The 21,012-nt window shown below is 44.9% G+C and overlaps 1 protein-coding gene across 3 annotated transcripts in view; it reads right to left on the reverse strand.

Moving 5' to 3' along the window:
* Positions 1 to 21,012, reverse strand: part of LOC134336613 (caskin-2-like) — a 300,486-nt gene that overhangs the window by 183,160 nt on the left and 96,314 nt on the right. The gene's annotated exons all lie outside the window — the stretch shown is intronic.

Raw genomic sequence — 21,012 nt, forward strand, 5'->3', positions numbered from 1 at the left:
TGCTTTGATATGCTCTCAGGCCAGTGTTCCAGCATCTCAATTCAGCCTATACCCAGCTCAGCGCATAGATCGATCAAACTTCAGGTCTTTTCTCGCTCTCAGGCCGAGGTCTGAGCTCCGCCACCTCAACTGTGCATCATCCCCGCTTGCCTTGCCTTGGTTCTACCAAATCAAATTGCCTCCAAGTTCACTCCAGGAATGGACAAACTTTGGCTCATTCCCCACCCTCTAGGACCCCACCTCCCTGATTCAGCCCATACACACCACACTGCAGCCGTCCTGCACCTTCAAGACTTCAGTTGCCACTGTAAAAATGTCAGGTCGTACAGGTCGTTCAAAAGCTCATTCTGACAGCTCATATAGTTTATTAATTGCAGTGATCGTTCAGAAAAAAAGTGTGATTAATGAAGTATTTAGTTGTTTTCTTTGCCACCAGCAAGCAGTCGCTAAGCTTCACCAGCGCTGTCTTGAACCAGAAGGATGTGGTGGGCTGAAGGGCTTTTTTTTTTGCACAGTATTACTGAAAGCCTTGTATGGGTGATCCCAGCATCTCTACTTTAGTTAAAAGAAATGCATTTGTATAATACCTTTCTAACCTCAGTGCGTGCCAAAACACTTGCGATATATGTGGTATTGTTAAAGTGTAAGGGAATGTGTCAATCACACAACAATGTCCCAGAGAGGGGCAATGCAATGTGATGAATGTTGGCCAAGACACTGGGTGGAGTTTCATCTTCACTCCATGCAGTCCCTTGGATTCAAGGGCAACTCGTTTCTATTCCAGTTCCAAGTGACAGATAAGAGTAACACGAGGCCCGCAGACCCTGCTACAAGTAGGCAGGAGTTTGACAGGAGGGTGGGTCTCCCTTCCATTCATCATGCTCAGCTTACGTCTGTGTGCTGCCAAAGAAACTGTTCCTTCCCTGATGCTCCTCGGTCACTGATCACACATTGTGATGATGGTGGGGACTTTACATTTCTTCTAGGTGGGTCCAAAAACAAGTACCTGGAGTTGAGTATGATATGGTTGATATTTGAGCATACAGATGTTGAGCCTGGTAGATCAGGGATTGCCAGATGTAATTTGCACCCTAATACTGGAGATACTGACCTGGCTGAAGAAATTCACCTTAGGTTACTTATCCTGCTGGTGGACTTTATAAGACCATAAGATACTGGAGCAGAATTAGGCCATTTGGTCCATTGAATCTACTCTACCATTTCATCGTGGCTGATCGATTTTCCCCTCTCAGCTCCAATCTCCTGCCTTCTCCTGTAACCTTTCATGCCCTGACTAATCAAGAATCTATCAATATACCCAATGATTTGGCCCCCACAGCCACCTGTGGCAACGAATTCCACAAATTCACCACTCTCTGGCTAAAGAAATTCCCTCTGATCTCCATTCTAAAAGGACATCCCTCTATTCTGAGGCTGGCTTCGAAGATAAAGTGCCAAATGTGGTCAGCCCTTAGCAGTTTTTGCTTGAATAGCCAGATGTCTCATCTGAATCACCACAGGCTACACAGAATTGCAACTCAGTGTACCACTCAAGAAAGCCAAGTTTGTGAATGTTACTAATAACAACATGCAGGTTCAGATACAACAGCAGGGAAATTACAAGAGAGACTGCTTCGTAGAATGGAAGTGTTTTTTGTTTGTTACCTGGAAAAACAGAATGAACAAGAACTGGGGGATGGGGAAGATTAGTAATGAAAGGTTGTGTTGTGCTTGCTTACAGCTATGTGTGGTGTACCAGGAACAAGTGTTCGTGTCTGACACCCCACAACTGTTACACACTCCCATACAGGGTAGCACGGAATACATCCCAACTGCTACGCCCTGTCCAAGAAACCGCAGTCCCACTCCCTACATACTGCACCTTACCAGCACTGCCAGCCCTGGTTATATGATAAACACTGTTTTATCCCAAATGAGTAAAGTAAGTAAGTAAAGGCATCCATTAGTCTTACGAGACCATGGATCTGGGCCTGGAAAGTCTTCACTCTCCAGGGCACAGGCCTGGGCAAGGTTGTACGGAAGACCAGCAGTTACCCATGCTGCAAGTCTCCCCTCTCCACGACACCAATGTTGTCCAAGGGAAGGGCATTAGGACCCATACAGCTTGGCACCAGTGTCGTCACAGAGCACTGTGTGATTAAGTGCCTTGCTCAAGGACACAGCACGTTCCCTTGGCTGGGGCTCAAACTCACGACCTTCAGGTAGCTAGTCCAATGCCTTAACCACTTGGCCACGTGCCCAAATGAGTAGTCACAGCCTTTACTACATATTGGAAGAAATAATTTGCATTTCTGAAGCATCTATCATGAAACATTTGGAAGGATGGCCACTGTTCTAATATGGGGCATCTGTCACTTTACTGTGCAAAGTCTTACAATGGCAGTGTGATAAGGAGCAGATCATCTGGCATGTAAAAGGCACATATGTTCTTCCTTGCTCTTTTAGATGTCATCAAAAAGTTGGAATCTAACGTAAAAAGGACAGTCATTCAGCATATCATCAAACACTCAAATAGTGTGCAAAAGTCTCTGATTAGTTTTATGTAATCCCCCCCTTTGTCAATCACATCATCTGGTCTATCTCCTCACACCTACCGTCACCCCATTGAGAACATGGTTAGATACTGTTTGCCTATGACTTTTTGAAAGTGATGGCCAACCAAATTTTGGACATGCTCAGGGCGTGCTTCCTCAAACAATGCCGGGTGTTTGCACACTGCTATCTGCCAGTAATTACCTGTGTTAGGCACCATTGTGGTAGCGGAAAAATAAACAGGAACTGCAGGCCTGGAGAACAATGAGAAAACATTCACACACACTCTTTCTTCAACAAACAAACAGTAACGCTTAAGAACACACCTTAGCAAGATAAACCCTGTCCAAGAATAGGAGAACAGCGGCAAAGTTCAAAATAAATTCTTTAGCGAAGTCCACCTATGTATGACACCATACATTATCCCAAGATTCATTCTGCTGTGGGCATTCAAAGTAATTACAAACAGAATCAATGAGGGGAAAACTGCACACAAAGATGGACAAACAAGCAATTGTGTAAATACAAAAAGAAAAATATAATAGATAAATAATTACATAATAAATTTTGACAGTATGAGCTGCAGAGAGTTTGTGAAATGAGTTGAAAGGTTGTGGAATCAGTTCATGTTGGGGTGAGTGAAGTTACCCATTCTGGTTTAGGAGCCTAATTGTTGAGGGGTAATAACTGGTCCTGTACCTGGTGGTGTAGAACCTGAGGTTCCTGTACCTCCTTCCTAATGGCAGCAGTGAGAGGAGAGCATGGTGGGAGTCCATGATGATAGATGCTACTTTCTGGCAAGAGAGTTTCATTCAGATGTACTCAATAGTGGCGAGGGCTTTACCTTTGATGGACTGGACTGTATCCCAATGTACGTGGGCATTGGTTTTTCCATATCAGCCCATGATGCAATACTCTCCACCATGCATCTGTAGAAGTTTTTCGAAGTTTTAGATGACACACCCAATTTTCACAAACTTCTATGAAAGCAGAGATGCTGCTGTGCCTTCTTTGCAATGAAAACCATTGTGCCTTCTCCATCATTCAGAAGGGTTATGGCTGGACTTTAACCTCAGTTTGCACTGTCTCCATCTCCCTTTAATGTCCAAAAGTCCAATCTTTGCAAACTCTGCAAGTGAGCCTCTTGTGGAGAGGAGGCCAAAGATTTACTACTTTCTGAGGGAATTTCACTTCAGCACTGTCTTGAATGGCCAGCGCTCAGACAAGGTCTAGACACCCCAGCCAAGAAGACCATCAACTTTGCATCTACGCTATCCAGTTGTGAAAAGATTGTGAACAGATCCTTATTCTTCTAAACTCCAGATAGCACAAGCCCAGGAAGCTTGATCTCTCCTCATATAGCAAACCTATCATCACAAGAATCAGGCTGGTGACTATCATTTTGTTTTGTTTAGAGATACAGCAATGGTAACAAGCCGCTCTGGTCCAACTATGTCCATATTGACCACCTCCTAACCTGTAAGTCTTTGGAATGTGGTCATGGAGAGAATGTAAAATCAGCAGCAAAATTAAACCTCGGTCCCTAGCACTGTAATACAGTTCCACTAATTACTACAGTACTCCACCACCCTCATTCTCCATCCACTCGGACTGTTGCAATGAGGCCCAACACAAGTTCGAGGAACAGCAACTCTGCTTCCGTCTGAGCATGATTATCTGCCTACTGGATTCAACGTGAATTCTTCAATTTCAGACAGCCTGATTTCTAGCTGTAATAGTCACCCTCCAGTGATAGTGACTTGGCTTGGTTGTTTTGTTTTTCTTTTTCTTTCCCCACTTTTCCTCCTCTCTCCAGGCCCATCCTGACCAGCCAGAAAACTCTTCCTGCTCTGTACTTGCAACTCCTACATTCCTTTGTCCATGTTCTTACACTCGAACTGCTCCCCTTTATTCAATGACGAGATAACCTTGTTTACAGTTTATCACCACAGTCACCCCTGTTTTATCCTTATCAATGACATTCCCCCTCGAGTTTAACAAACTTCTTTTGTCTCTTTCTCAGTTCTTTCAAGGGTCTCTGACCTGAAACCTTAACAGTTTGTTTTCCCAAGGGTGTGGCCTAACCTACTGAGCAATTCCAGCACTTGCTGATTTTATTTTAGATTTCCAGCATCTACAGGCTTTGTTGGATTTTTCATTTAGAACGCAATTCATTGTTGATTTTGAAATCAAAGACAACTAATGGCCATGTATAGATTTTCCAATCAGGCATGAGTGGTTGGTGACTGCTGTACCAGATGTAGTTCTGGCACAAAAGCTGCCTCCTCCTCTCATCCACGAGCAGCTGAAGGAGTTGCTTTTGCAGCTTCTTTTTATAAATGAGGTTAAGTGCTGGCGGCATAATGATTGTTTGCTCAAAGCAAACAGAACTATTATCTGCTTCCCTTGCCCACCCCCTCTTAACTGAGCCCCTCCCTTTTGACAAAGTCAGTATCACACGCAGCAGCTTTTGTTTTGTACTACCCAGCCAAGGAAAGAGAACCAACATGACACAAACTCCCTCTGGTAACCTCAGGACCTCCCAAGAGATGCACATACACTGTACTTGCTGGTATGGTACAATATAAACACGGCAGACACACACTCTGCAACCAGCATTGAAATCAACCAGCCAAGAGGTTTGATTTTATTCTTCTTCTCTGAAGCAGGATTCATATTCAAGGCCAGGATGTAATTGCCATGGATTAATGCGCTTGCCCGCTAAGAGGCAGGATTTGAAGGCTTGCATGCCTCAATGACCTGCAGAATTACGTTGGCTGGAATCAGGACCTTGTGCTTTGACTCTTGGTAGGGTCATCCATGCCAAACGGGTGAAAGGGTGGAAGCCAGGCTAAGAGTGGTCCAAAGGTCCTCCAGTGTTAGGGTTTCTGCTCAGGGCTAACAACCCTGACTGGTCAAACAAAATTGTTACGGAAATAGCAATAAAAAATCCTTCTATATCTGTGTGCGATGGTGTGGCCAAGGACAGACAGTGACGGAGGACCTTCATTGCTGCCCTAAATGCCAGTGATGTAACGAGCAGCAAGGAAAACGCCCTTGAGGTGTTAGTGGTGGCCACTGCCTTGGACAGATGCTGAGAGGTTGCGGTATCTCCATATGATTTGTCAGGAGGCCATTTGGCCCATTGAGCCTATGCCAGCTTTCAGTCATTTCCCTACAACTCATTATAGAACCATACAGCACGATATAGGCCCTTCAGTCCATGATGTTGTGGCAATCCAAACCTACTCAATCTAACCCTTTCCTCCTACACAGCCCATTAACCTCTACTTTTCTTTCATCTTTACAGCTATCTAAATGTTCCCCTCTCTCTCTCTGGCTATCCATCCCATAGGATGATGATGGCTCCTTGCAGTCAGTTAGAAAGGAACAGCGTGTGTGTGAATGGATTTTTAGATGAGTAGGGGGTTGCACAGGTCCAGACCCACCTTCTCGACATCTCCTCCCGGATCCAGCGGCATGGTGGGGTCCAAGACGGCTGGGGGAAGCTCTGTTGCAGTGAATGGCCAGACCAAGCTTCGATACAACGGATGCCCTTTCCGCGCTTCACAGCACGTGTTTGCTAGATGGTCGTTGACCCTACGAGAGGATTCATTTCCCCTTTGACAGGTCTTGTTTTTCGTCCTGCAGTGTGGCTAGCCACCCTCCTCACCAGGCAAGCCGGCTTAGTCGCCATCCACGCGACAGGTAGTACTGGGTTACATGGTACCAGTAGCACTCCGACGAGTGACCAGACTATAAAATAAACATGACTATAAATGTTCCTAATGTATCAGCCTCAACCACCACCCCCAGCAGTGCATTCCAAGCACTGAGCACTCTGTGTAAAACAAAGTCTGCCTCAAACATCTCCCCTAAACCTTCCTCCACTCAGATGACCACTAACATTCTGCCTATACTCCAACCAGCCAACTACACACCAGGGATATTTTACAGTAGGCAGCTAATTTAGCTATCAGCATGAAAAACAACCCAAGCTGCTGTAAACAGTACTCTATGTTTAGCTTAATTAACAATCTTTAATAGCAAACAAACAACTTTGTGCTCAGTGATTGCCCCCACTTCTGACCTTATGCAGGAGCAATTGTTTCCACTGCAGGGGGCAGCCAAAGAGGGGCATTAAAGGCAGGGGTCCCCAACCTTTTTTGCACTGCGGACCGGTTTAATATTGACAATATTCTTGCGGACCGGCCGACCCGGCCGGGGGGGGGGGGGTAGGATTGCCAACGAACAAGAGTAGCGGTCAAATGCGTTGTTTACCCAAAAGACTACAATAACCATGAAGCCTTGCGCGGGCACCAATGCGCATGCGCGTCGTGACCTGCCAATTCCCTCCCCCGCACCCCCCCCCTAGCAAATCCTTTTTGGCGATTCTGTTCGTGGGGGTGGGTGTTAATCACTACCAGAATATAGGTGATAAGTGGGTAATACACTCAATTTTGTTTCTAAAAGGGTTTATCTAACGAATTTAATATTAAACACACAGCGCATATTTTCCTTGCATGGATATAATGATAAGTCAATTATCAGGGGAGCTTGAAGTATTGAACGAACTTCCAGTAGAAATGGCAGAAGCAGGTTCGATATGATCATTTAAAGAAAAATTGGACCGGTATATGGACAGGAAAGGAATGGAGGGTTATGGGCTGAGTGTAGGTCGGCGGGACTAGGTGAGAGTAGCGTTCGGCACGGACTAGAAGGGCCGAGATGGCCTGTTTCCGTGCTGTAATTGTTATACGGTTATATAAGTCACTTATAAGTCAATAGCATCATAACATTCTAAGTAATATTTAGATATTAAACGCACAGCACATATTTTCCCTGTATGAATATATAAAATCATTGCAACACACCAATATCGCTGAATCAGTGGGAGCCCTGAGCTTGTTTCCCTGCAACAAGACGGTCCTATCGAGGGGTGATGGGAGACAACGATACTCGAAGGGAGTTCCTGATGTCCAGTCTATTCTGCAGTTTAGTTTTCGTTTCATTCATTGCAGAAAAATGTTGGAAATGAAAGCAACGTTTTCAGTGCTTTCACGGCTACCTCAGGATACTTAGCCTTAACTTTGATCCAAAATGCCAACAGAGATGTTATGTCAAACATACTTTTCAGCCCGTCGTCATTTGCAAGCTCGAGGAGTTGATCGCCTTCCCGCCCTGATATGGATGACGCGCGGGTCATGACCTCGCATGCATAATGGCTGATCAGTGGCCGTGACAGGGAATGAGAAAAGGTGCAGCTGACCAAATCATATCGCTTCCTCGCGGCCCGGTAGCGCATGCTCTGCAGCCCGGTACCAGTCCGCGGCCCAGTGGTTGGGGACCGCTGATTAAAGGCACCAGCTCAAGGAGTCTTGAGCTTCCTAAAGGCAAACACCCACCTTGACATCAAAATTATAACAAGTCTAAAACTGAAGTTACAATGGAGAAATCATTAAGACATGCAGAAAGCACTCTAGAGTAAGCCAAGTGAATTTGAATTAAAAAATTGAACTGTACAATCCTGTGGAGGTTGCCTTTAGCCAATGACAGGTCCATCTGCATCACCAACAAAACCCTACCTTCTAGAATTAATTATTCAATCCAGCAAAATGGATGTCCACGCTCTTCTGCTTTCTGAGATTAAACACTCAAGCTCCTACAATTAAGGTGGGGATACTGCTGTGTAGACAGTATTCACACTATGACTGGTTAGTCTGAAAAACAATCTGAATCCATTGTGGGAGGAAGGTATGAAGAGAAAAACCACAGGGATATTAAAGCCATGCAATTTGGTCCAAGACTTCTTGCACAAGGCTGGGAAAAGGAAGCAATCAGGATTCATCCCATCCCTAACCGGGGACACTAGGGTCCATCATGGGGCTAGACCGGACAGGGTACTGATCCACTTAACCCAGATGGATGAGCTGCTCTTTCTTTGTACAAGGAGTAATACCCAGCAAACTGATCTCCACTAAATAACTCAGCAAAAAGAGAGTTGAGCACACATCATCTAAAGCAGTGTATGATGCCTCTGACGTAAGAGCATGCTTTGTGTCTCTTATCCTATAAGTCATGGACAGAACTCCACTCTAAACAACAGCTCAAAATTATGGGAAGAGGAACAGACCTTGAAATATTTTGCAATATTAAGTGGGCAAGAGAGCAGATAAATATAGGTCCAGGAATTGCAGATTCGGTTTACACAGAAGATGCCCCATTAAAGCTTTCAAATGAAGCAGAATCGTCAGAGAACGGGAGGAAGATTGAAACAAGGTGAGTGATGGGGAAGGAGAGAGTAGATTATCAGATCTCACTGCTCCAGAAATCCTCACCAAGTGGAATTTGCATGCTTTCCCTGTGACTGGTTGGCTTCCCTTCAATGTGCATTAGGTTAGCTGGCCCTAATGTCAGTCAGCAGCAAAAAAAAACCAAAGGAGAGCTTATGATCATGGGAACAAGATGCAGGGAAGTACAGAGTTGGGGAGCCAGTCTGATGGGATTGCTCACCTAGGATGAATCCAGAGGGCCGAATGGACTCATATGCACTACTAAGTAGTGAAAGGTTAGAAAGGGTCAAAGGAGTATTAGAGTTGACCGGTTGTTAAAATCTATCACCTTTACTGCTTGTAGGGAAGGAGGGAGCTTTTATCGAGGCACCAATCGCAGTGAATGGTGTGGCAGAAGTGCTGATCAGGACATCTTTTAGAGATATCACTGTTTGAAAGACAGGTTCAAATCCTGCACATGCCATGCATAGCGTTAAGTATAGATCTCAGGATACCACTACAAGTTTCTGTGATGTATGAAGTGGGAAGGTGAGGTGCTATTCCAACAGTTTAGATCAAGTTTTGTTGGCATTGTGTCAAGGACTCAATAGACAGAGGGTTTCAAGTGGAAGTGAGACAGAGGCACGGGCAGAGTAACAGAGGAGCTCCACAGAGCAGACATCCAATCTGCGTTTGGCGTCTCTGACGTAGAGGAAATCATACGGTAAACATGGGGTAGGTGAAGTACAAGCTAAATTGTTGCCTCACCTTGAAGGATAGTTTGGGACTATTGATGCTGGGAAGGAAGGAGGTAAAGGCAAGTGTGTTGCACTTTGTATGGTTACATGCAAAGGTACCGTGAGAAAAGGAGCGGCGATACGCATAAATTCAACAGCAAACTATATTGTCAGTGTGAACAGTTCATTTCTGTTACTGAAAACGGAAGAGGAACTGTATTTGGTGGTGCCATGTGCCATACTCACTGGACACAGAGGGTGCTAAGGGACTGGGAAAGTCTTCCGAGCAACAGGATTAACGTAATGCAAGTGACTGGCACAGACAATGCATCCTTACGTTAATACAGGTCAACTAAATCTCTCAGAACAAAGAAACTATAATTTAAAGTGAAACACAATCTGGATCAGGTTTGGGAATTCCAGCTGAACTTTGCATTTGAAATAACTTAATTGCACTAAGATGCGCATTAGGCTTTGAGTGGGTAGAAAAGGGCCTATCTGGTTCCAGTCTCACAGCTTTCAATAGACTATCAGGCCAATGACATCATTGCTTATGTATGGCCACTCAATGATATTTAGATATGAAAGGACCATGGGCGGATCAAAGCAGGCCTATTTTGAAGTTGCATTTGTAAGTTCCCAGTGTTGGACTTCTGCCCAGTCACAGCGAAAGAACCTGCATTTGCACATTTGAAGCCTTACAGCGAGGGAGGGGTGGCACACTGGATCAGTAACAATTCATACAGCTTACATTACTCCCTGGATGTTAGCATTTGCTGAGAGCTCATTCATAATTACACAAAGTGTACAGGAAGCTCCCAAAGTTAACCCAACAAGTGTTGTGACACTGAGACACAACACAACTCATGACTTAACCTTTACCACATGACCCATGAGCAATCCTTTCCTTGTTGCATGATCAGCAACTGTCCAGTTGATGAATGCATCATCTCCCCAAATAGGAGCCTTCTATAGGTGGCAATTTTACTTTATTATTGTCACATGTACCAAGATACAGTGAAAAATTTATCTTGTACACTGTTCATACAGATCAAATCATTACACAGTTCATTGAGTTAAAAGAGTTGCAATGTAGAATAAAGTATAAAAACTACAGAGGAAGTGCTGGCAAACAATAAAGTACATGACCATAACAGTGTAGATTGTGAGGTCAAGCGTCCACTTTATTGTACAAAAGATCCATTCAAGAGTCTAATAACAGCAGGGTGAAACTTATTCTTGAGCCTGCTGGTGCGTGCTCTCGGGCTTTTGAATTTTCTGCAAAGAGAGAAGAGAATGTCCAGGGTGGGTGGGAGCTTGGTTATGTGGGCTGCTTTATTGAGGCAGCGAGAATCATATTTTCTGCATTCAATGTAAAATGAGTAAAAGGTTGGGAGAGTTGCTGCAAGCGTAGTAATGGGCAAAGAGTGATTGATGAAAGAGACACAGTTGCCTGGACATCCAGTGTCAGAGTGTGGGCTGTTACATTTCAGAATTCATATCAAACGGTATAGGTTTAGAGATACCCGTGGGTGTGATAGTTCGAGTAACTCAACCATCTCTCTGGAAAGCAAAATGGCACAGATAGTACAGCTGTTGCCTCCGTGACAGAGAGCCAAGTTTGTTCCCGACTCTCTCAGGTATGCCTGTGCTGAGCTCACACAATCATTGGCTTTGGCGACCGGGGATTGGTGCAAATGCTCCTGTTTCCATCAACGGTTCTGAGGTCAAGAGCTTTCAATCTGAACTTCATCAAAATGCCTGTCCTGGTCCAAGCACACAAATGCCACGAACCAGAAAACTCTCCACTGCCTCTACTTCCTCAGGAGGGTGAAGAAATTTGGCATGTCCCTGTCAATCCTTCCCAATTTTTTATCAATGCACCATAGAAAGCAAAGCTTGGTATGGCAACTGCTCTGCCTGTGACACCAAGAAACAGCGGATGCAGCTCAGCAAACTACTGAAACCAACTTCTCCTCCATGGTCTGTGTACTGCTATAAGACTATTGAATGGTTCTGCAGAACAATAAAATAAGATTCTTGACCTCATAATCTACCTTGTAATCTTGCACATCATTGGCTGCACTGCACTTTCTCTATTACACAATACTCTGCATTCTGTTATTGTGTCCTTCATACTACCTCAATGCACTGATATGAAACAATGATCTATGTGGATGGCATCCAGAACAGCCTTTCACTGTACTTTGGTACCTGAACATAATAAACTAATTTACCAATCTCCCTGTGACCATGTGTGCTTCCGCTGGATGTTCCTGTAAACTTCCACATCCCAAAGGTGTGTGAGTCAGCAGATTCATTGGCAGCTGTAACTTGCCCCTAGTGAGTACGTGAGGGAGGATAATGAGCAAGAGGGGAAGAATATGAAAACATGATTAATGTAGGATCAGTCCAGGTGATGCCAACAGTCAAACTGGACATACTGGAGGCTGTGGCAGAACTGGAAAATCCTCGCAATTCTGGACACCCTCCACAGACCACCTTGGCTAAAAAGAAGAGCACCTTTACTAATAGATTAAAAGCTGACTTATACTTGTGCGTCAACATGACACCGTAGGTACGGCGTCGCTGCAAAACCCTACACAGAGCCTATGTGGATCCTTACACCATAGCCTGATGCGCACCTCTCCCGAAATGTAACTACGCGTCGCAGCAACACAGACCGCAACAACTATGATTGGTCTGCCTGGTAGCATTGCATTTCCCCCTAGCTGCAATAGCTTCTCATTGGGCGACTGAAGGGCAGGGAAGGAACTCTGGCTGCAATGCTTTCCATAGCTTTACAGACCTCCAAAATTATGGAGGACACATTTCGCTTTTACGAAAAAAGAAACTCGATTTAAACTTGTTTACCCCAAGAAAGACTACCATGACCATGAAGCCTTGCATGGGCAGGTGTGTGCACATGCGTGACGTGCGCGACTTGCACAGTGACACAGACACACCAACGCACAAGTATAAATGCTCACAACACGCGTAGGTTACGGCGTCGAGTTGACGCACAAGTATAAATCAGCCTTAAGACAACTACACTGCTCCAAAGAGCACTATATGAGGTTATTCTTACTCTCGGCCATTCAGTTCTATAGTGTGTCAACCTATGGCTGGGGAAGTGATGACCCTCTCCTGTTAGGCTGTAATTAACCTCTGTTTACCACACCCTGTGCAATACTACCATCGCTGGATGGTGTGAATGTGCACCCATTGCTGTATAATATTATGGTAATTCTTGCACTACCATCCTATTAGTTTGAACTTGTAAACCTTGAAATCTTTTGACTTGTAAATCTTGTACAAAGGCATCTTACTTTTGAGGGAACTCATATTTTGTTTTTTCTTACTTCTCTTCTAATATTTGTATATCTGTGCATTTGTAATATTACTGTGTCGCTAACTTCCTTTGGGATCAATAGAGTATCTATCTATCTATTAGCAAGAATAAGTGGTTGATGGTCAGCATACATTTGGTGGGTCACAGGCCTACTGCAGATCGAGCACTTTGACTCCTCCTGTGGGAAAGTCCGCAGTCCTTGCACTGGCCTCATTAGCCACATCAGAACCAGAACGGAAGCGCCATCCTCGATCCAGAGGCTCTGCCAGAGAAGAAGCAGTAGCACAAATAAATCTGAAGGTCACATGCAGGTCAGCATTGAGACCCAAGACATAAATAGAGGCACAGATTACAATAACCAGGAAGCTATGCTAAACCTATTTAGGGCCAGCTTATGTGCTGCGTCTTATTTCGGGCACCCTGCTTCAGGAAGGATTTAAATAAAAGAAATTGACTGGAATCGTTTCAGGGACAAAGATTGTGTGATGAAACAGGAGAAGCTGAGATCATTCCACCTGAAGCAGAGGTCAAGTACAGGAAATGGGATAAGATTTGTTTAAAACCATGAAGGATTTAGGTGGAGTATGTAAGAAGTTTACAGGCAGCCATGTTGAATAAAGACACAATCGCTACCCAAGTGCACCAATTTAAGGTGGCAAATCAACATACAGGGGGCAGCAGAGAGCACAGTAAAATGGACTCAGTCAATGAATGCTTTTAGATGGAAATTGTTTCAATACATGGGAAATACTTTCAGTAATGGAAAAAGTACAGGGGAAGAGGACTAACAAAACTGTGAGCCTGCGCAAAGTACTTGATGAAACCAAATACTTGCTGTATGCATCAATAAACACATTTCCTGTGGCAGGAAGGGAGGCTATTTGGCCCATTGACTCTATGGTAATCCCCAGAGCAATGTCATCAATTCTATCCCCCAGTTAATTTCTCTGCAGCCTATTCTTCCATAAACAGGGGGAACGTCTCCAGATGGTAGTTTGCCTCCCAGGTGCCAGGGTCCGGGATGTTTCAGATCACATCCAAGATATCCTGCAGTGGGAGGGAGAACTGCCAAAGGTCATGGGACATATTGGTACCAATGACAAAGGTAGGAAAAGGGAGAGGTCCTGAAAAAAGACTAAAGGGAGTTAGAAAGAAAGTTGAGAAGCAGGTCCTCAAAGGTAGTAATCTCAGGATTACTGCCTGTGCCACGCGACAGTGAGAATAGGAATAGGATGAGGTGGAGGATAAATGCGTGGCTGAGGGATTGGAGCAGGGGGCAGGGATTCAGATTTCTGGATCATCGGGACCTCTTTTTGGGGCAGGTGTGACCTATACAAAAAGGACAGGTTGCACTTGAATCCCAGGGGACTAATATCCTGGTGGAGAGGTTTGCGAAGGCTACTGGGGGGAGGTGGGAACCAAACTGAAGAGATTGGGGAAGAGGTGTCTGGCTCACAAATTGAGAAACCTAGGAGACAGTGCAAGAGGGAGGATAGGCAGGTGATAGAGAAGGGACGCGCTCAGACCGAAGGTTTGAGATGTGTCTATTTTAACACAAGGAGTGTTGTGAACAAAGCGGATGAGCTTAGAGCGTGGATCAGTATTTGGAGATATGATGTGGTGGCCATTACAGAGACTTGGATGGCTCAGGGACAGGAATGGTTACTTCAAGTGCCAAGTTTTAGATGTTTCAGAAAGGACAGGGAGGGAGGCAAGTGAGATGGGGGCGTGGCACTGTTGCTAAGAGATAGTGTCACGGCAGCAGAAAAGGTGAACGCCATGGAGGGATTGTCTATGGAGTCTCTGTGATTAGGAACAAGAAGGGGTCAATAACTTAACTGGGTGTTTTTTATAGGCTCCCTAACAGTAACAGGGATATCAAGGAGCAGATAGGGAAACAAATCCTGTAAAGTTACACACATAAAAGTTGCTGGTGAACGCAGCAGGCCAGGCAGCATCTCTAGGAAGAGGTGACTGCACCTCTTCCTAGAGATGCTGCCTGGCCTGCTGCATTCACCAGCAACTTTTATGTGTGTTGCTTGAATTTCCAGCATCTGCAGAATTCCTGTTGTTCCTGTAAAGTTGTAATAATAAGAATTATTGTGATGGGACATTTTAATTTCCCAAATATCGACTGGAATCTCTCTAGAGCAAGGGGTTTAGATGGGGTGGAGTTTGTTAGGTGTGTTCAGGAAGGTTTCTTGACATAATATGTAGATAAGCCTACAAGAGGAGAGGCTATACTTGATTTGGTATTGGGAAATGAACCTGGTCAGGTGTCTCAGTCTCAGTGCGAGAGCATTTGGGAGACAGTGATCACAATCCTATCTCCTTTACAATAGCATTGGAGAGAGATAGGAACACACAAGTTAGAAAAGCGTTTAACTGGAGTAAGGGGAATTATGAGGCTTACAAAAGGTTCAGAGAGCCAGGTAATGTTCAAGATCTAGAAGATTATAAGGCTAACAGGAAGGAGCGTAAGAAGGAAATTAGGAGAGCCAGAAGGGGCCATGAAAAGGCCTTGGCAAGCAGGATTAAAGAAAACCCCAAGACATTCTACAAGTATGTGAAGAGCAAGAGGATAAGACGTGAAAAATTAGGACCTATCAAGTGTGACAGTGGGAAAATGTGTATGGAAGCAGAGGAAATAGCAGAGGTACTTAATGAATACTTTACTTCAGTATTCACTATGGAAAAGGATCTTGGTGATAGTAGAGATGACTTGCAGCAGACTGAAAAGCTTGAGCATGTAGATATTGTTACGTACCCCGTAACTGGGTTGCCAAACCAGCAGAAATGGATCACTCAGTTGGAGTCTGGAGTACTAGAACTAAGGAAGTTTTATTAAAGAAACAAGCAACACAGTAATCGAAAGGATAATAAATGCAACAATTCAACAATGATAACCACACATGTGCACAGAATTAAGATAACAGCATCAATCAAGCTCTATCGTTGTCTAGGGGTAAATGACCAATTTCAAAATGACTCAAAGTTCAGTCCAGTTAGTAGTTCAGTTCGCAGTAATCGTTGCCATGGCGATGGACAAGGTGGGGGAAGAGAGACAGAGAGAACAGGAACAACTCATCCTTCAGCACAGCTTCACTCACAGACCAGCGAGATTGCTCACGAGCAACTTTTGGGCGGGTCCTTGGTGATGTCACCTGAGGTCACCGACTGTGACCCCTCCTCCAGATGCGGTCGATCCTCTGCAGTGAACCCGGCACCCAGGCAAGGGCGGACACACACCGGGTTCCCACTGATCGTACCTTTCCACCCTTGTTGTTGTCTGATGCTTCTCACCCACTCGTGAGAGGCGCACCGCTTCCAGGGTCTCGTTACCTCGGGTGGCGTGTGTGTCCCTGTCTTAGCGAACCTGTCCCTTTTTATCCCCCTGCTGGGGTATCGCCTGTCCATCACTTCAAACAGTTCAGGGTTCAAAGGGGGGAGCCGCTCCAGACAGCTCTCTCTCCCACATCCCTTCATTACACATCTCCAGACGCTGCTCCATTGTTCCTTATCTCTCCTTCCCCTGAGGGCAGGTGGCAGACCAACTGCTGATGCCACTGATGCTAGCCCAGGCCAGCAAACATCTTACTTTTATGTGTATTCTCGTAACAATATCAAGAAAGAGGATGAGCTGGAGCTTTTGGAAAGCATCAAGTTGGATAAGTCGCCAGGATTGGATGACATGTACCCCAGGCTACTGTGAGAGGCAAGGGAGGAGATTGTTGAGCGTCTGGTGATGACCTTTGCATCATCAATGGGTACGGGAGAGGTTCCGGAGGATTGGAGGGTTGCAAATGTTGTTCCTTTATTCAAGAAAGGGAGTAGAGATAGCCCAGGGAATTATAGACCAGTGAGTCTTACTTCAGTGGTTGGTAAATTGATGGAGAAGATGCTGAGAGGCAGGATTTATGAACATTTGTCGAGGTATAATATGATTAGGAATAGTCAGCATGGCTTTGTCAAGGGCAGGTCTTGCCTTACGAGCCTGACTGAATTTTTTGAGGATGTGACTAAACTCATTGATGAAGGAAGAGCAGTAAATGTAATGTAAATGCATTTTAGCAAGGCATTTGATAAGGTACCCATGCAAGACTTATTGAGAAAGTAAGGAGGCATGGGATCGAAGGGGACATTGCTTTGTGGATCCAGAACTGGCTTGCCCACAGAAAAAAAAAGACTGGTTGTAGACGGGTCATATTCTGCACAGAGGTCAGTGACCAGTGGAGTGCCTCAGGGATCTGTTCTGGGACCCCTACTCTTCGTAATTTTTATAAATGCCCTGGATGAGGAAATGGAGGGATGGGTTAGTAAGTTTGCTGATGACACAAAGGTTGGAGGTGTTGTGGATTGTGTGGAGGGCTGTCAGAGGTTACAGGGGGACATTGATAGGATGCAAAACTGGGCTGAGAAGTGGCAGATGGAGTTCAACCCAGATAAGTGTGAATTGGTTCATTTTGAAGTGTGAAGTTTGTCGAATATGATGGCAGAATATAGCATTAATGGTAAGACTCTTGGCAGTGTGGAGGATCAGAGGGATCTTGGGGTCCGAGCCCACAGGACGCTCAAAGCAGCTGCACAGGTTGACTCTGTGGTTAAGGAGGTGTCCAATGAATTGGCCTTCATCAATCGTGGAACTGAATTTAGGAGCCGAGAGGTAATGTTGCAGCTATATAGGACCTGGTCAGACCCCACTTGGAGTACTGTGCTCAGTTCTGGTCGCCTCACTATAGGAAGGATGTGGAAACCATAGAAAGGGTGCAGAGGAGATTTACAAGGATGTTGCCTGGATTGGGGAGTATGCCGTATGAAAATAGGTTGAGTGAACTCGGCCTTTTCTCTTTGGAGCGATGGAGGATGAGAGGTGACCTGATGGAGGTGTAGAAGATGATGAGAGGCATTGATCGTGTGGATAGTCAGAGGCTTTTTCCCAGGGCTGCAATGGTTGCCACAAGAGGACACAGGTTTAAGGTTCTGGGGAGTAGGTACAGAGGAGATATCAGGGGTAAGTTTTTTATTCAGAGAGTGGTGAGTGCGTGGAATGGGCTGTTGGTGGAGGCGGATACGACAGGGTCTCTTAAGGGACTTTTGGATAGGTACATGGAGCTTAGAAAAATAGAGGGCTATGGGTAAGTCTAGTAATTTCTAAGGTAGGGACATATTCCGCACAACTTTGTGGGCCGAAGAGCCTGTATTGTGCTGTAGGTTTTCTATGTGTTCTATGTTTCAGATGTTGGAAATCCAAAGCAACACACATAAAAATGCTGGAAGAATGCAGCGGATTAGACAGCATCTATGGAAATGAACATCTGACGTTTTCGGCCGAGACCCCTCAACAAGACTGAGAAGGAAGGGGGAAGACACCAGAATAACAAGTTTGGGAGAGGGGAATGAGGCCAACCAGGAGGTGATAGGTGAAGCCAGGTAGGGGGGGGGGAAGGTCAAGGGCAGGAGAAGAAGGAATCTGATAGGAGAGGATAGTGGACCATAGGAGAAAGAGAAGGAGGAGAGGATCCAGGGGAGGTAATAGGCAGGTGAGAAGAGGTAAAGAGTTAGATTGGGGAAGCGGAGGGAAGAAGGAATTCGTTTACTGAAACGAGAACTTGCCTATGCACCATCTGCCACAAGCAGGACTTCCCGGTGGCCAAATATTTTTATTCTGATTCCCATTTCAACATGTCATTGCATGGCCTCTTCTTCTGCCGTGATGAGCCCCCCTGCCGCAGGTGGAAGAGCAATACCTTATATTCTACCTGGTAGCCTCCAACCTGATGGATTGATTATCAGTTTCTCCTTCCAGTAATTTTTCTTCCTCCCCCTCCCCTCATCTTTTATTCCCCACTCTAGTCACTTACCTCTTCTTACCTGCCCCGGGACACCACCTCCTTCCCTTTCTCCTTTGGTCCACTCTCCTCTCCCAATAGATTCCATCTTCTCCAGCACTTTACCTTTCCCACCCACCTGGCTTTGCCTATCACCTCCTGGCTAGCCCCCTTCCCCTCCCCCACCTTTTTATTCTGGAATCTTCCCCTTTCCCTCTCAGTACTGATGGAGGGTCTCGGCCTGAAACATTGACTGTTTATTCATTTCCATAGATGCTGGCTGACCTGCTGAGTTCCTCCAACATTTTGCGTCTGTTGCCATGCTCTTTAACTGTCTCCCAGGAACAGCTTACACTGGCTGATTAACCTACCAACCAGGACTTCTTTAGGATGCAGGTGGGAAACCGGAGCATCCAGGAAAACCAAAATGGTCACAGAGAATGTGCAGACTCCACACACAGTGCCAGAGACTGGGCTCAAACCCAGGACACTGGAGCCATCAGGCAGTTGCATTATGAGCTGCACAACTATGCCAGTATGAGTCTTTCAAAACCACAGCATCATGCCGGTGACAGCTTTCACAGTTCACAGTGGTTTAGTGACTAATGGCTCCATTTGGAAGGGAAGGTCACTAAGAAAGCACTGATAAAGAGTCTCCTTTGGCTCAGAAGGACCAAATGATCCCCTTCCAAACCACTCACACAAGTGTAGAGGTTTTAGTCAGGGTCAGCCATGTAACAAAACTGCTTTGCTCCTCCAATAAACTTGCAACAACAGAGTGCCAGCTGCACTCCGTCATTGAAATCTCAAGGCTGGGCTGCAGGAAAATACAGAATTTATTTTAAAATGCAACATTCAATGCATTCGTAAGATGATCCTTTGCAAATTCCATCAAAGGTTTCAAGGTATTCCACTTCACTTTTCTTCGTGGTATTGTTTTAGATGATGTCTTCCTGGGAGATAAACATAATGAACTTGGAACAGAATTGGGCCACTTGGCTCCCCAAGCATGTTTCTCCATTCAATAAATTCATAGTCAGTCTCACTTCTCAATTCCTATCTACACACCATCATCTTTCATCCTCTGCCTATCTTTCTGCCTCCAACTTAAAATACCACATGACCCTGGAAGTTTGCAGTTTTGCAGCCTATATTTTACTTTTCAAGTGCCATTAGAGGCAAACACAATAGTTTGTACAGGGCAAGATCCCACTAGCAAGAAAACTGCCAATTATAGATCTTTTTACTGCCATCCAAAGTTCTTAATTTTCATATAATTGAAAGTTCTCAAAGTGTCATGATAGGAATTGAACTCTTGGCCTCAAGTGTATGCTACCAAATCTCTGGATTACTAGCCCAGTAACTGATCCTGTACCACTTACAGCCTCTTGGGGGAATACATATTGTACAATGTTATAACCCAGCAAATTAAGGATCAAACTGTGGAAGGCCTGCATAAACTCAACAAGCAATCGGTTAAATTTAAGTTTCAAGCACAGGTGGAGGGGTAGTCTGTGACAGAGGCTTTTATACTGCTGAAAGGATCTGTTTACGAAGATCTAAGAAACTATTTCCTCTAGTGAGGAACTGACAAATAAATATAAAAGGCAATGAGTCAGGTCCATTCCATAGTGAAATCACAAAGGGTGGAAAACCAGGAATTACATGGGAGAACTGTGTTTTCTCAAAAGAAATTGATTTACACATACAAAATGAAACAGGATGATGAAAATTAAATGGTATGCAGAAGATGGGGGAACAACTGACAGAAGAGGTGATAGTTCTAGACAACGGGGTGCTATGGATAGCATGACCTTATTACAGCTCGAGGCAAAGTTCAGAGTTCAATCAGATGTGTCTGTAAGGCGTTTACATGTTCTCTCCATGACCGTGAGGGTTTTCTCCAGGCGCTCCAGTTTCCTCCTTCAGTCCAGTTAGTTCATAGGTTAATTGGTTAATGTAATTGATTGCATCTGTATGTATTCACCCCCCCCCCTTTAATATGACACACCAAATGTCACATAATTAGTTAACTGGAGATCTGTTTTTGGAGACGTGCGTGCAGACAAGCTATTTCAATTGATTGTAGTAAAAGTACACCAGTGTCTGGAAAGTCCAACTGCTGGTGAGTCAGTATCCTGACAAAAACTACACCATGAAGACAAAAGAACACTCCAAGCAACTCCACAAAAAGGTTATTGAAAAGCACAAATTGAGGAATGGATACAAGGAAATTTCCAAGTCACTGAATGTTCCTTGGAGTACAGTTA

The sequence above is a fragment of the Mobula hypostoma genome, chromosome 22, assembly GCF_963921235.1.
Source record: "Mobula hypostoma chromosome 22, sMobHyp1.1, whole genome shotgun sequence".
Classification (NCBI taxonomy): Eukaryota; Metazoa; Chordata; class Chondrichthyes; order Myliobatiformes; family Myliobatidae; genus Mobula; species Mobula hypostoma.